We start from the raw sequence: 14,705 nt of genomic DNA on the forward strand, positions 1-14,705 counted from the left end.
ATTTATTTTTGCCATAAAAAGTCATGTCTTTGTGTTTGCTCAGACAAAGAAAATATTTGTGGACACTCTTATTAGGTGTTTTCTGATGGACTTATTACATTTGATTGCTAATATGACCAAACCAAGCTAAAGAAGCTAAAGCTGCTCTCCCCTTCATTTATTCCCTTAAGAATGATAAAAGGTTGTTAATTTCTGGTTTTAAAATATTATTTTACCAAATGTGGTTTGATTTTTGTCTCTTGGGTATGTATTGTGAATTGGTTTGAACACATGAGCCTAGGCGGAAGTTCAAATGAAGAAACTCATTACTTTCCTACATCCACCGCAGCCTGTCAGCTTTGAACCATACCTCCACGAAAGCCAATCGACGTCCGAAGTTCATCTTAAAAGGCCTCCAATCCGCACTTGTCCGCTCCTGTGTGCAGGCGGCAATGCGCTGTGTGACTTCATTCAGATGACACCGTTTCAACCCACCTCCAGCCCCTCCTCCAGCTTCATAACTAGAGCTTCATCAGAGTGTTATTCCTCATGGACTCTTACTGCATTTCCTGTCTCATCTTAACCGGTCCGGCAGAAGACCGCCATGTTGAGCCATGCATGTTCTGCCAGAGGTTTCTTCCCAGCGGGGAGTTTTTCCTTTCCACTGTCGCTTCATACTTGCTCATCATGGACAGGTTCTCTCAACCTGTGTTATCAAAACTGAACTTCACTCTTCCAGGTCCCTGAGTGAAGCTCTAGTATCAGCTCACGCAATCCACTGGATCTCCCCATAAAGCTCAGCAGACCGTCTCGCTAACCAGCAGTCTACAGACTGACCAACTTCATCTATCTCCACTCCTCCACCAGTTTCAGGCTTGGAGGGAAACAACCCTATTCTTTGTTCCTGTTCATGCATATCTATCAAAATTAAGCGCTATGTTTCCTGCTGAGGTCTGAGCACCAAAGACAAAGTAATTGTATCAATAAATTTCTCCTAATTGTCTTCTCTCTTAGTTTGAGTTTTTCAGATTGAAAATTCAATTGCTCTAAATTTGTTTAAAAGCTAATTTGCCTTATTTCTAATTCCTTTAATGTAAACTTTGGCTCTCGAACCAAAAATCAATACCGAACTATGTTATATCATTGCATCATGGTTTTCAGATTTTTTATTTCTTTTCCTACATTTACATAGTAGCTAATTAGTTGAGTTTCAATATTTTGCATATCACTGTTTTTTCTCAGCTTGATACAAAACTAAAGCAGGAGAAAAATTGAGGGGACAAATTAACTATTTTTAGGTGCACAGGAAGACAACCTGTTACTTGAGCCACATGAGTCTCTTTAGGCCACTTTCATAAATTTGGCCATAATATAGACATGTTTGTTCATTTTCCATTATAGACAAAGTAAATAATTAGATACTTCATAAACTAAATAATGTACATTTTTGTTTTAGGTCTTATAGCAGAACGTTGTGCAAAGAAAAACAAACAAACTAGTAGACCGACTGTAACTTAGAGACTTGTACAGAAATCACATAAAAGACTTAGAACAACATTCGGTAAAGAAGCGAGTCAGGTGTGTTTTGAGTCCTGATCAGTGATGGGACTAACGGCGTTGAAAGTAACGGCGTTACTAACGCCGTTACCTTGTTTTAGTAACGAGTAACCTAACTAATTACTTTGACTGTAACTATAATGCAGTTACCATTGCAGACACCCCGTTACTGCGCGTTACTCAGGTCGCACTATGAACCTTTTTTCATGATAGGACTCGTGCGCTGCTGCGTGAAGCTGACACCCCACCCACGTCAAAAAACTCTGCAAATAGACTGAATGGTTAGTGCAACGTTAGTGCAGATTTGTGCAGAAAAAAATATTGTTTGTGCTACTTTTGTTTAACAGATATTAGAGATTATTTTTTAGGTCATCCAGAGGTGCGCGCCTTGTCATGAGAGAGGGGAGGATGAGAATGGCTGATGTATGGTGAGATTCCGTCTGTCAGTTGGGTAGGTGGGTGTTTCTGCTGGCGGGTGTTAACGTACAGCACACACAGAGAGATGGAGAGTGAGGATGAATCCAGCAGCAAAACAGCTTTTTCCTGATGGAAATACCGGTGTTACGTCGAGCTGCGTTTCCTCATCAGATACGGTTTCCTCTGCATCTCCGCACAGCGCAGGCGACAAGAGTCACAGCGCAAGCGACAGGAAACGCGCATGCTCGCTAAAGGCGCGCAACAGTCGCCCTGTGCTCGCGCCACAGGAGAACTATGGAGAGCGTGAACGATCAAATGATTAACCTGATAACAGTCAGAAATGATAGCCTATATGGAGAAAGGGAGAAATCTGGATGCTTGGATGGATGGATGGATGGATGGATGGATGGATGGATGGATGGATGGATGGATGGATGGATGCATGCATGGATGCATGCATGGATGGATGGATGGATGGATACTCTGACTTTTCAACCTACTGTATTTTTTATTTTAAACATTATTTGATGGCCTTTGTGGCAGGGATGGAAATCCATATTTTATGTCACACACAGAGTATACATCTAGATAGATAGATAGATAGATAGATAGATAGATAGATAGATAGATAGATAGATAGATAGATAGATAGATAGATAGATAGATAGATAGATAGATAGATAGATAGATAGATAGATAGATAGATAGATAGATAGATAGATAGATAGATAGATAGATAGATGTTGCAGTATCTATAACAACCCAAACACACAGGATTTCAGAATTAGACATCCCCAGTCATTAATTTCACCAGATCTGAACGCCCTGTTAAAAAACTTCACATGGCGTTCCCCCCTGATGTCATTTACATTGACTTGCAATAAATGCTAAACTCTCTGCAGGCTCTTGTCTTTGTCGTCCGCTCTATTCAGCTGGCTTTGGAAACACACAGCGAGAAGGTGGGGGCTGGGTGGGGAGGGTTACGGGGGTGAGAAACGCAAAAGTAACGCAATAGTTACTTTTACTAGTAACTAGTTACTTTTATTGTGGAGTAACTCAGTTAGTAACTCAGTTACTTTTTGGGAGAAGTAACTAGTAACTATAACTAATTACTTTTTCAAAGTAACGTGCCCAACACTGGTCCTGATGCTGAGAAGATCATTTTGTTCGCTGTATCTACTGTACACTACAGCTTGCTATGAGGCAATTAGGAAAGAAACTCCAAACTCTCACTGCAACAGTTTATTCGTTTTTAGTTGGAGATGATGAATGGAAAAGGCTGTTGTGCTGATTAGAAAACATGAAAACTTGAAGAAGGGGACTGGGGAACCGACATAAAAAGAGATCAAAATAAACATATAAACTTTTTTAAAGAACTTCTGTAATCGTGTCAGAGATCATAGGGGAAAAAAATCATATGAATTAGCTTTTATGTAAAAAAATATAAACTAAAGTGCTAAGTAATAACATATATCCATCTAATAGTCCAGTATCTTTCTTTTTCCATCTTCATTTTTGATACTATAGAAACTATCCCTGAAAGTATAGTCTTTTTTCCATTCTCATTTTTAAAAGCATAGAAATAACTGAGAATCTTTTACAGTGTATTTTATTCACTTTATTGAGCTCAAGGCTCTGTGTAGTTAACACTAGTCAATGCTTGTTTTGTGAGAAAAACATCTTCTGGCTATGTAGCTCACCCTGTTATGCTGTGAAGACCTTGGTGAAAGCTGCAGGTTTGAGAGCTTGTTTACATTGACATATGTTTAAAAATGTTTATTATTTTTCTTAGCAGGTGTTTCTGACAGACAGAGAAAGTGAGTTGATGCTATGAGCAGAGAGAAGTTACTGAATGTCAGATTAATGAGCCTTAAAAATTCAAAGACAATGTATGCTAATTTGCATACTGTTTTCTATAATGTTTCTGTTTTTGTGATCCCCTGAAATAATAAAATATTTGCACTAATGAAAGAAAAACCTGGCAAAGAGTGTTGCATTCTTTTCAGAGGTGGGTGGTTACTAATACATTTACTCAGTAACTTATGCTTGAGTAACTTTTAGAGGGAACAAATATGTTAGAAGAAGTTATACTTTGCCGTAATTTTACTTCAGTAATGTTCTTAAGAACATTGCTACTTTTTCCTGAGTAAAACTTTTGGTAACTGTACCCAATTCAATACTGTAGCTCTAACATTAGCCATTAGAAAATGTGCCTACTGTAAAGAATAGTTTAAGTAGTTTTTATTTAAAAAAAAAAATGCAAAAAGCTTTTCCTCTTCCTGAATTGACTTTTTTATTATTTTGTTTATTTGTATTTTGATTTTATACTTGGAAATATCTTAATTTAAATCAGATGTTACAAGCCAAAAATAATGCAGTAATTCTTAATTTTACCAAAATACATTTTTACGCTTACTACAGTATTTTTTTTTATTAATAATTTGTACTTTTATTTGATAAAAAAATTTTTAAGTAGTGCTACTCTTATATAAGTAAAATATGTGCGTACTTTACCCACCTCTGATTGTATATGAAGCAAAATATTGAAAAGCAGCATTTATTTGGTATTTAGGCCCCTCTAACATTAAAGTCTTACTATTATGGTCTGTTGGGTGTGGCGCCATTGAAACCTTGTTTTACTTTGGATGGTCTTGTATTTCATGTTTGAGTGTTAGACATTATTAAGATCATTTAGATTTTTTTCTTTATTTAAATTGTTTACTATCAAGTTTGTTTCAGTCTTGCTTTCTGCTCTACTCTGAGAAAAAATCTTTTTTTAATTTCACTTGCTCAAAACTGTTAATTGCCATATGTGTTAACATTCGTTTCTCAAGTCCGGGGTAAAAGAAAATAGAGATTTGAGTCACAGCAGAGATGCAATGTTCTATAAACCAAAATAAAAATCTTAAGTAAAGTGGCAGCTGGAGCCGTTGTACTTGCAAATAGTCAACCCAGATTAGACTATTCCTTGTAACCATACTTTGTTCTTTTTTTAATATATAGCTGCTTTATTGTGAGAGGCAATTTTTTTGCCAGTACAAAATAAACATTTCTAATCCTTTCTGATAATTTCTAATCACCTGAATAAATTCTAATGTGGTTTACTTACTGAGTGTATTTGGTGCAGAGAGCATGAGGCATGATTAATCATTTATGCAAACCTATTAGAGAAATCAGAATTTATAATGGAAAAATATCAATTTCCCATCCATCTTATTTAATTCCTCAGGTTAATCAATAATATTCTAGTTTAAACTTAGCATTCAGTTGTTTAGATCAGCCTCACTAAGATCTAAATTATATTTTCAAAATAGACCTTATCGCACAAATGACAACATTATACCAAAATGTTTTGCTCTCAGTTGATAACAAAGAATCAATTCACAACAAACTTATTGAAATTTAAACTTTAACTCTAACTTACAAGTTACCTTATTTATGGCCTTGTTTATGTTTATTACTTCATTAACTGTCATGTCCCTTCTGTGGGACTAGACTTAGACTTAGACAGATTTATTTGTCATTTTGTTTACGAAAGTGTAAAACAAAAATAAATTTCGTTTGGAACAGCTCTCTGGACAATTTCTTCTTTTAAAAGTGCAGCCTTGAAGAATAGTAAAAAGAAATATATATAAAAACAGTAATATAAACATATGACTTTAAATGTACAGTTCTAACATATATATATATATATATATATATATATATATATATATATTTATATAATGATGAAATATAATAAAATACAATACAATAACCCATTTTGCAAAACATTCAGCTTTCTAATGAGAGTGGGGAAGAAACTGTTGTGGAATCTGCTTGACCTGCATCGGATGCTTCGAAGTCTCTTCCCCGAAGGCAGCATGGAGAACAGTCGATGGTGGGGGTGTGATGGGTCATTTATGATGTTAGGGGCTTGGGACACACAGCGCTGGGATGAAAGGTCTTTTATGGAGGGAAGAGGAGCCCTGCTGTTCTCACCACTCTTCTCACCTTCTTCCAGTCTGAGGCGCTGCAGCCTCCACACCACACAGTGAGACAGCTGGTCAGAACACTCTCTATGGTGCTTCTGTAGAAGGTGGTGACTATGCGGTGCATCGAAATGTTCAGCCTTAATATGCCACAATAAAGCTACTGTTTGTCAGAACAAGTAGTTTTATGAGGTAAGGCTAAACACTCTTTAGGGTTACAGAAAAGCAGCATGGTGTTTTTGGTGATTTTCGGCTACTTAGCACGTTAAAGAAAGACAAAAGGACCTTTGAGAGTTTAGTCATTTGATTATTTGTGGTTATAAAGTCCTTTTTCCCCTTGAATGACGATTGATTTTACTAATGTATTCTGATTACATGTAATTCAGATAAAAGCTTTTTTTTTTTAAATGTTTTCATTTTTTTCTCTTTGTCAAGTCACATATGATAGTGCACAAAGAATATTTAAAGGACAACACAGGAACTGGCATGTGGGCAACAATAACACCTGATTTACATAACTACTCCCCAGCAGAAACCAGGCTGTTGAAATATCCAATAAGCAGAAATAAATCAGACATTCACCATATTCTGGTAAATGATAAATGACTGCTACTTTTCCTCGGTTTAAAAAACTTTGCCAGCTGTGTCACAATGCTCAGGTCTGACATGTGAAGATGCATTTGCTTACAACAGCTTTTCATCCCTGAGAGTGTGATTTACAGACCACATGTCTTTGTCACTAAGGACTCTGCTGCTAAACTGCCTTTAATGCCTCATTATTAACCCACGCTGTTTTTCTCTCACTTGTCAAAATCACCATGAAGCACTTTTGCATAATTCCCGACTAGTGATTTGCCTGACACACTTCAAACAAAAGACGAACACCTCTTTCCACTCAACTCCTTTTCACAAAGGTAGGTTTAATGAAAGAGGAATTTAATATGGGCACTTTAGATTAAAGGTTACAAAATAGGCTGCTCAAAATACAACTACAACAAAGTTCTTTCCTGGCCAATGAACCATGTAAACCTAACGTGGATCAAATCGAAAATGGAATGTAAAGGAGTAAAATAAAATCAGGTTTCCACGTGTTGTTTACAAGTTAAAGGCTCTTTATGGATCATATTATTCCTGTTAAGAGCTTTTTACACGGTTAAAGACTGCATTTGTGCCTTAGCCACATACCACTGTGAGAGAGCTTTCCCATCTGCACTGAGACGTGTCCAGCACTTTTGGGTACATGCCAGCTCCATAGCTCCTCAGCTGGCTGTGACCTGTGTGTGTGATTTGGAGGTAACAAGGTGACAGCAGTGGTACCTGGGTTAGCAATAAGCAGCAAGGCACATGCAGGCCATCTGTAGTGAATAGTGCTGTTCTTCTCAGAGGTCAAAAGGAGAGATGCATACAAACCACAGAGCTGCTTTTCTTCTTTTGGCCTAGGCGACCTGCCATTTATCCTCTCATGCAACCTGCCCATTTGCAACTGAGTGCCGGACCTATTTGTCTGCAGGATCCTGCATCAAATCAGCATCTTTCGATCCACAGAGACTTAATTAAATTTACCTCTGCAAAATGGACTCCGTAGACTCGGTTTACAAATAAAGATCCAGATCCAGTTTATTTAGAGCAGCCAAGACAAAAAAAAAATAGCATGATAGAATCCAGACTGTTATCCCTACTGAAAATGGCCTCTTACTTGTATTGAACAGGGATATTTAAGACCAGAAGAGTCAAGTACAGAGAGTGAAGAATTTTACACGTAGGTGATGTAATTGTAAATAATATAGTTGCCACTAATCTTCCATAGTCAGATATAGAAGGTGATTATTTCATCCACAGAAATGCCAGAAGGTTAGAAGGATGGGGCAGATGCTCAAGATAGGGTGCCACCATCAAAGCGGTGATCAGGGACTGATTCTGTCACAACCTCTGCGCCAAAACCTTTCATCTGCTCTATGCCCATGCATGATCAACCCCTGTGTTCTGCGACCTTTTTATTGTTGTTTTGTTTTAACCGGGTAGGATTTGGGAATTACCTTTGAAACTCATCTTCTGGCAACATAAAAAAAAAAACCGAAGAAAGACGTTAAGACTTTGAAATCAAGCACATTGTTAACATGTTCATATCCTTGATTAGTTTTGCAATGTACTGGACCTTGAATGCTAGTAGAAAGTACAGCAAAGGAAATTAATTTGTGTTTCTGGACATTTCATTCAAAAACCGGCTTGGAAACCTGGATGTGCATTTGTATTTAATATCTTTCAACATCATGCTTTCTTGATGTACATTTAAGACTAACAATTCGCTCCACACCTCTTTGCAAAATAACTCATGCCCTTTTCAAGACTTGTAAAAGATTCTCTGTCGGATTTCATCAAGTTCTGGACTCTCACTGGCCTGCTAAGAAGATAAGATTTGTGTTGTGCAGAAAGCAAACCTTATTAATGGTTTTAGGGGTACAGATTGTACACTGTCTGGCATCTAATTCTTTTTCTTCGCTATGAATTTTATTTGTTGATGTTTTCTAACAAAGTCCTGGGTTTTCATTTGTGACTTAAAATGAATTAAATAAATGTTAAATTATCATATATTCTTAGGGTAGGCACTGCAGAAATGCTCTCACCTGGTTTTAAAAGCTATCTTTTGCAGAACTGTGAGACCAATAGTGCAGTACTGCAAATTTTTATGGTCAGAATTGCACCAAACAGCAATTCAATGGTAATACACCACTCAAAACAGTGTTTTGTAGGAATATAATGGAAAATCCAAGTTGATCAGTGAAGCTGAGAATTTGAAACAGAGTCTATTTTCTATCACCACTTTGAATTCTGTAATTACTTCCATGGCCCTCTGAGGAACTAACATGAAACTGCTTGCGCACTTCATAGACAGCCAGCGGCTCCGCTCATACGGTTTTACTCATGCCTGCCCTCTGTGCGGTGCAGCATTGTTGTATTCCATTGAGAAGTACACTTTAAGAGCACTACATGATTGTTAATCTCAGGTAACCCGAGTATGGCTCTTGTACATGTCTAGGTCCTTTGGAGAAAATATCATTACAAAATGTGATGGTGAGCTCTCAGGTAATCCTTACAAAGTGCATCTGGCTTTCAGTTGTTTTTCACATGGAAATAATAAGTTAGGGTGCAAAATGATTCCATCCTGAATAACCGAAATGAGAGCACATCTTTCTGTGATGTTTCTTGACCAAAGCTGATTTAGCTTTTAAAGTAGAATGTCCAGAGCCTGCAATCTCCCCAATAGCTTTATCTAAATTCATGACTCTGAACAATATGTTTACCTTGGGAGGCAGGTGCAATGTTAACCTCCTGAGAAATGTTAACATTTCAACCCTGCCTTCAGAGTGGTTCAGCAGGTTAGGTTTGGGGAATCCGACTCCATATGGCTAGTTCTGCCATACACTTTGTCCTGGAGGAGGGTAAACAGAGCAGAACTGACCTATGATGAGTCCCAAAATGGAATCATCATCGGCGTGATGGCAACAGATGAGTGAGTTTAGTCCACATGGCCTCCCTTTGCTCATTAAGCAGGCCAGCACCTGTGTTCTTGCTGCACAACACATCTGCCAGCAAAGCTCTGCCTCAGCTTTGCAAGTCTCTCGAGGGATAGCACTCCCTATTCATAAATATTGAGAAGCATTGAATACATTTTTTCTATGAAAAAGGAAAGCTGGTCATTAGCTCCTTTGCATTTATTTGATAATGTTGAATTCTTTCGATTTTAGTGCCAGATGGATTTACTTTGTGTGTTTTCCATATCAAGTCCCAGATTGAAGGTGTATAAATCATAGTATAAAGCAGTAACTTTTGTGGCAACATCAATACTTTGATTTGAGGTGATACAAATTAAATGCAACCATCTCAAATAAGTCATAACATACACAATACTTCTGAAATTGGGTTTAAATATATGTTTAATTATTTCCAGAGGAAAAAAACATGAGCCCACACACAAAAAAAAAAAAATACAAAAAAAAAAAAAACAAGCCCCTCCCACTTTGGATTTTCTGGCTAGTTTTAACTGAGGTCCAACATGAGAACATGCATTTTATAGTAAAGAAATCAGAGTTTTTGGGTGATGACATCTTTTTATCTTTTCATTTTTTTCCCACTTTTTTTCCCACCTGTGATATGTTGAACATTTTCTACAGTTAATCTGTAGTGTCAACAAATACATTTACTGGGGAAAAAGTTCTGTTTCAACATGAGGACATAAAAGAACTGAAAAGTTGCCTAGAAACTAGAAACTGGATAGTTTTTTCTCCATTTCCCTTTTTTAATTTTCCTCTATTACCATTCTACATACAAACAACAGTGGTTGAAAGGTAAAATTTGTGTAATTTTCCAGACACAGTTCTAGTCGCCGGTAAGTTCTTGGAAACACAAACACATGTGCAAAAATTTAATGCTTAATAAGTGAGTAAATATAGTTTAACAATGTTATTGTTAATTTCTTCATCCGGTTTGGGTTTTAAACTGATCTTATGCCACTGTTTTGGCGCATCAAATTCTATTGATTTCAACCATACTGCGCATATTCCAGGGGTTAGTAATACAGGAATTGTTCCAAAGTCACTGTTTATTTTATTAGCTATGACATTTATTCACAAATATTTGGGCCTTGCTTTTAAATAAGTTGAGCAGAAAATGAATATTGTTCACAGTCGCTGGCCGTGTTAAGCTACGGTCACTGTGGGGCACCAAATGTACCAATTTACAAAAAAAAACTGAATAAAATTACTATCACCTTTTTGTTTTGTTTTTTGTATACTTTCTGCACAGTGTTTTTTTCCTCAAACATTTGGGGGCAAGACACTAAATATAAATCTACATTTCAGTTCTCTATTTAAACTTCAAAATGTCAAAATGTATGGTAAATGTTAAAATGTCTAAATCCTATATCTACATGTAAATGTTATTTTTGTTTGTAAATCATAACTATATATGTCAAATCTAAATCCTAAATCTATATCTCAAGGTCAGATTTATATTTAAGACATTCTAGAGGTCTGGCAAGCCTCATAGCAAAATGTTCCAGGTTAAATCGACTTGTGTGGGTAGTGTGGTTCACCTGTGGTATGGCTGGAGAGAACACACATTATTACCAAAGCTGTGTATCCCTCAACCTTTATCATTATGTCCGTGGTCTCAAAAACCAGCCTTTGGATCTCAAATGCAAACAAAATTAAATCGATTTTGATTAAAATGATTTAATACATGTTTTTTTTTTTATTATTTAAAAAGAAAATTGAGTTACAAGCTTCTGCAAGGTTAAAATGTTATTCAAGTTTCTTAGTTCACAAGTAAGATGCATAAAATCCAAGTTTGGCTTATATAATGTAAAATGATCTCCTATCAGCTTCCAAATGATAGAAATCTGACAGAATGTTCCTTTTCTCCAATAATATGCATCTCTTTTTCAATCTGATTATATACATACATGCTGTAGAGATTTTTTCTCAATGTTAAGTGTTTTTTTTTTTGTGAAGAAAGCTAATGTTCAGGTAAAATAACCAATCATCATCAGTAGTAAATCTGAACATGTATTTTGATTTTCTCTATTTGAAGTGTCCTGATCTTTGCTTTCAATAGAAAAGAAGAATTTGATCTAACATGCCACATCTTCTACTCAGAACAAGTTGTGATTAACTTGCTTGTGCCTCTATAAATGTTACCCTCATTAGGGTTTAGCACGAAACATAATGGCATATTTAGTCAATACATAATAAAAAGCTGTAGTTTCCAACATTACTTTATTGATTATAACCCTGCTCTTCTGGACATATTTGATTTCTATCAACAAGTAATATGTTTTCAGGGAAGCACATAAATATATAAGGTACAATATTCAATAATAGATTTCTAAATAAAGCAATCTAGAAATGTCTATTATGTGGATAGTGAGAATACAGCTGAAAGCTAATATTCAATATAATTCAATCAGCTGTCATTGTTTTGAAACTCTTTGGTGATGCCAAGAGTGCTCCCAGCCACTCATCTCGCTGCCTCTCTGAACGAGTCCTTTCTACTCAAGGAAGAAAGCTGTGCCATGCTTCAGAGCTTAAATTAAATCCATGTCCAATATTTTTTTCAAAGAATAGCACAGCAGCAGCTCAATACGTTATTCACATTAACTTCTGCTTTGCATGCATCAAAGACAGCACTGTCTGCAGCAACTTGTAGACTCCTTGTAGAGTTTTTTTTTTTAAGCGTTATTCCCCATTTCCTGATTTTTCTTTTGTCGCACAGGAAAGCATACTCGTTACTATTGCAAAGTGGTGTTCATCTGATCTGGGAGCTGTGATCTTCCTGTCACTGCGCAACATTGGAGACAGCTAATCTTTCACTTATTGAGTCTTTTTTTTTTTTTTTTTACACCACAGTTGCAGTTTGGAAAAAATACATTTGAATCAGAAGCTTCTGTCAAGAAAATCATCCAGCCAAGTTAGCTCCATATGTAAACACATGGGGCGCCTATACAATAAGGGGAATAGATTTGGACGTTCACAAATAACAAAACATCTCAGTAAAGAGTGTAAGCTCTTCCAGCCATGATAAGGGCTAAGAAGAATCAGATGCTTATTAGAAACAATGGGAGATACACACAGCTGACAGAAAGGTCTCTGAAAAATCCTCTTTCACTGGACTAACCAAGTTATGGACAATTTCAAAGCCTTTGTCGTAAACATTTTTGTTCCATTTAAATTCACTTTTTCCATTATACTTTTTGTATATCAAAAGGCTTTTCCTATTTCATATTAAGATCATGATGTACAAGGTTGGTCATGGTACAGTGTTTGTATTTTGAACGACGGCTGGTGAAATTCTGTGACAATTACACTGCTTTCTATACATTTCAAAGTTTCATAGTCACGTTGATTGACAATTTGTAAGTTTATACTCCAATAGCTCACACTGGTTGCATACAAAGATACATACTTCCTGCTGGTGTTTTATTTGACATTATTTGTATTTTATGCTTTGTTTTTGCTCAATTTTTTCGTAAGTCAAGCCCTTTGTGTATATCTACTATAACAACGGAGGTATAATACTGCGCGTGTGCAAGGGGTAAACATGGAAGTAGCCTACTGTGGCTAAGCCATTAGCAACAACCAGGAAAGTGTGGAAATAATAGATAAAAGTGGAATATTCAGGGTGGAAGAAAGCAAAGAAATATTTGATTTGAACAGACATTAGAATCAAACAACCCTCTGAATACAGTATGAGTAATATGTGAGTAAACGTCATTATTAATACTGAAAATAATGATAACAATGCTGTTCCTTATTTTTCCTTGTTTTATTTAAATAAATAAATAAATAAATAAAAGGGAGGGAGTAACCTTATTTTATCATAAAATTGTTTTATGATAAAATAACAATTGTGTTTGTCTTTTTTGTACAGGCATGTAAGGTTGCTGCACATTTATGAAAAGTGGATGTTGAATACATTTTTTGACTTTTCATAATTTGACCATGTTAAATTTAAGAAAATTGTCTGACTTTGTTGGACACTTGGAAAGAAGTGAAAAATATTGCACAGTCCTGCACAAATCAGGACTTCTGGGCACCGTGTGTAGCGGGATCCTCTATGCAGCTCATGTGAAAGAAAATCTAAATCTCATCTGAGCTAGCAGAGTTGGATGCAAGTGGTGTGACCATGCCTTAAGTCTCCTTTTACATTCAAACCTCAAAGGTTAAACTTGTGTTTTTCCTCATTTATCTGGTCAATCTTCCACTTATCCAAGATCTTGCTTTGGTATATGTTAACGAGAGAGACACACGTTTTTCTCCAATGACACTGCATGTTATTCTGGGGATCACAGAGAGTTTTCAGCCCAATAGCAAAAATCTAGGCCCTCCACCAAATCCTGTCTCACCCAGGACAGATTTGAGAGCCTTCAAAGGATCGCAACCAGGACATCCTAATCAGCTACCAAACAGTTTAGCTGAATCCTTTCTTTGTGGATGATCTGTGGCTCTACGCTGAGCTGAACCCAAAAGCAATTCGAGAGTGGAAGCTCATTTCTTGTTTTTCATTTAGGATCCACATCTCATGACCACAGGTGAGGGTCAAAACTTAGCCAGACCAATAAACTGATAGCTTTCAGCTCATGTTTCATCACACTAGATCAGAGCAGCAATGCATTACAGCATATACAGTCTCAGCTGGTCTATTCATTTCCTATTCCATCCTGCTGTGGCTTCTGTCATTCCCCTGCAAAGCACTACATTTCACACTGGAGATGAGGGTGTAAAAATGTCAAAGCCACCACATAATCAACAAAAAGCAAAAAATTGACCCTTAGGTTGTGATGGCAAGAGAAAAACTTCTCTCAAGACTAAATTAGAAAAAAACAATTCTGCTTATGTATATTTTAAATAAATTATTTACTTTGCATTCGCTGCAATTTTGTTCTCTTCTATATTAACAACGCTTTGTACTTTAGGAACTTATTTCATGAGTTACAACTGAATGAAACTATAGATGTTTTTAATTCTTAACCTCTTCCATTTGTTCAAGGTGGTGAATATATTACTGAGATAAGACTAATCGCAATGCAACAGTAATAGCTGTGGTATAGTTTATTTGGAAATTTTATAAAATTTATGCAGTAGATTGTATTTTATTTTTTCACAATTCATAACTATCCAGCACTGATTAAAACAACAGCAATGCTACTGCCATTATGTATTTGCATGTCTAAATAAATGAGGAACTTGTTTTGCAATATTTATAAACTCAAGCTCATCAAACTTA

General features: G+C 36.3%; 1 protein-coding gene across 1 annotated transcript in view; it reads left to right on the top strand.

Moving 5' to 3' along the window:
* Positions 1–14,705, top strand: part of rtn4rl1b (reticulon 4 receptor-like 1b) — a 241,115-nt gene that overhangs the window by 61,276 nt on the left and 165,134 nt on the right. The gene's annotated exons all lie outside the window — the stretch shown is intronic.

This window comes from Cyprinodon tularosa, unplaced genomic scaffold (assembly GCF_016077235.1).
Source record: "Cyprinodon tularosa strain WSP-4 unplaced genomic scaffold, ASM1607723v1 ctg51, whole genome shotgun sequence".
NCBI lineage: Eukaryota > Metazoa > Chordata > Actinopteri > Cyprinodontiformes > Cyprinodontidae > Cyprinodon > Cyprinodon tularosa.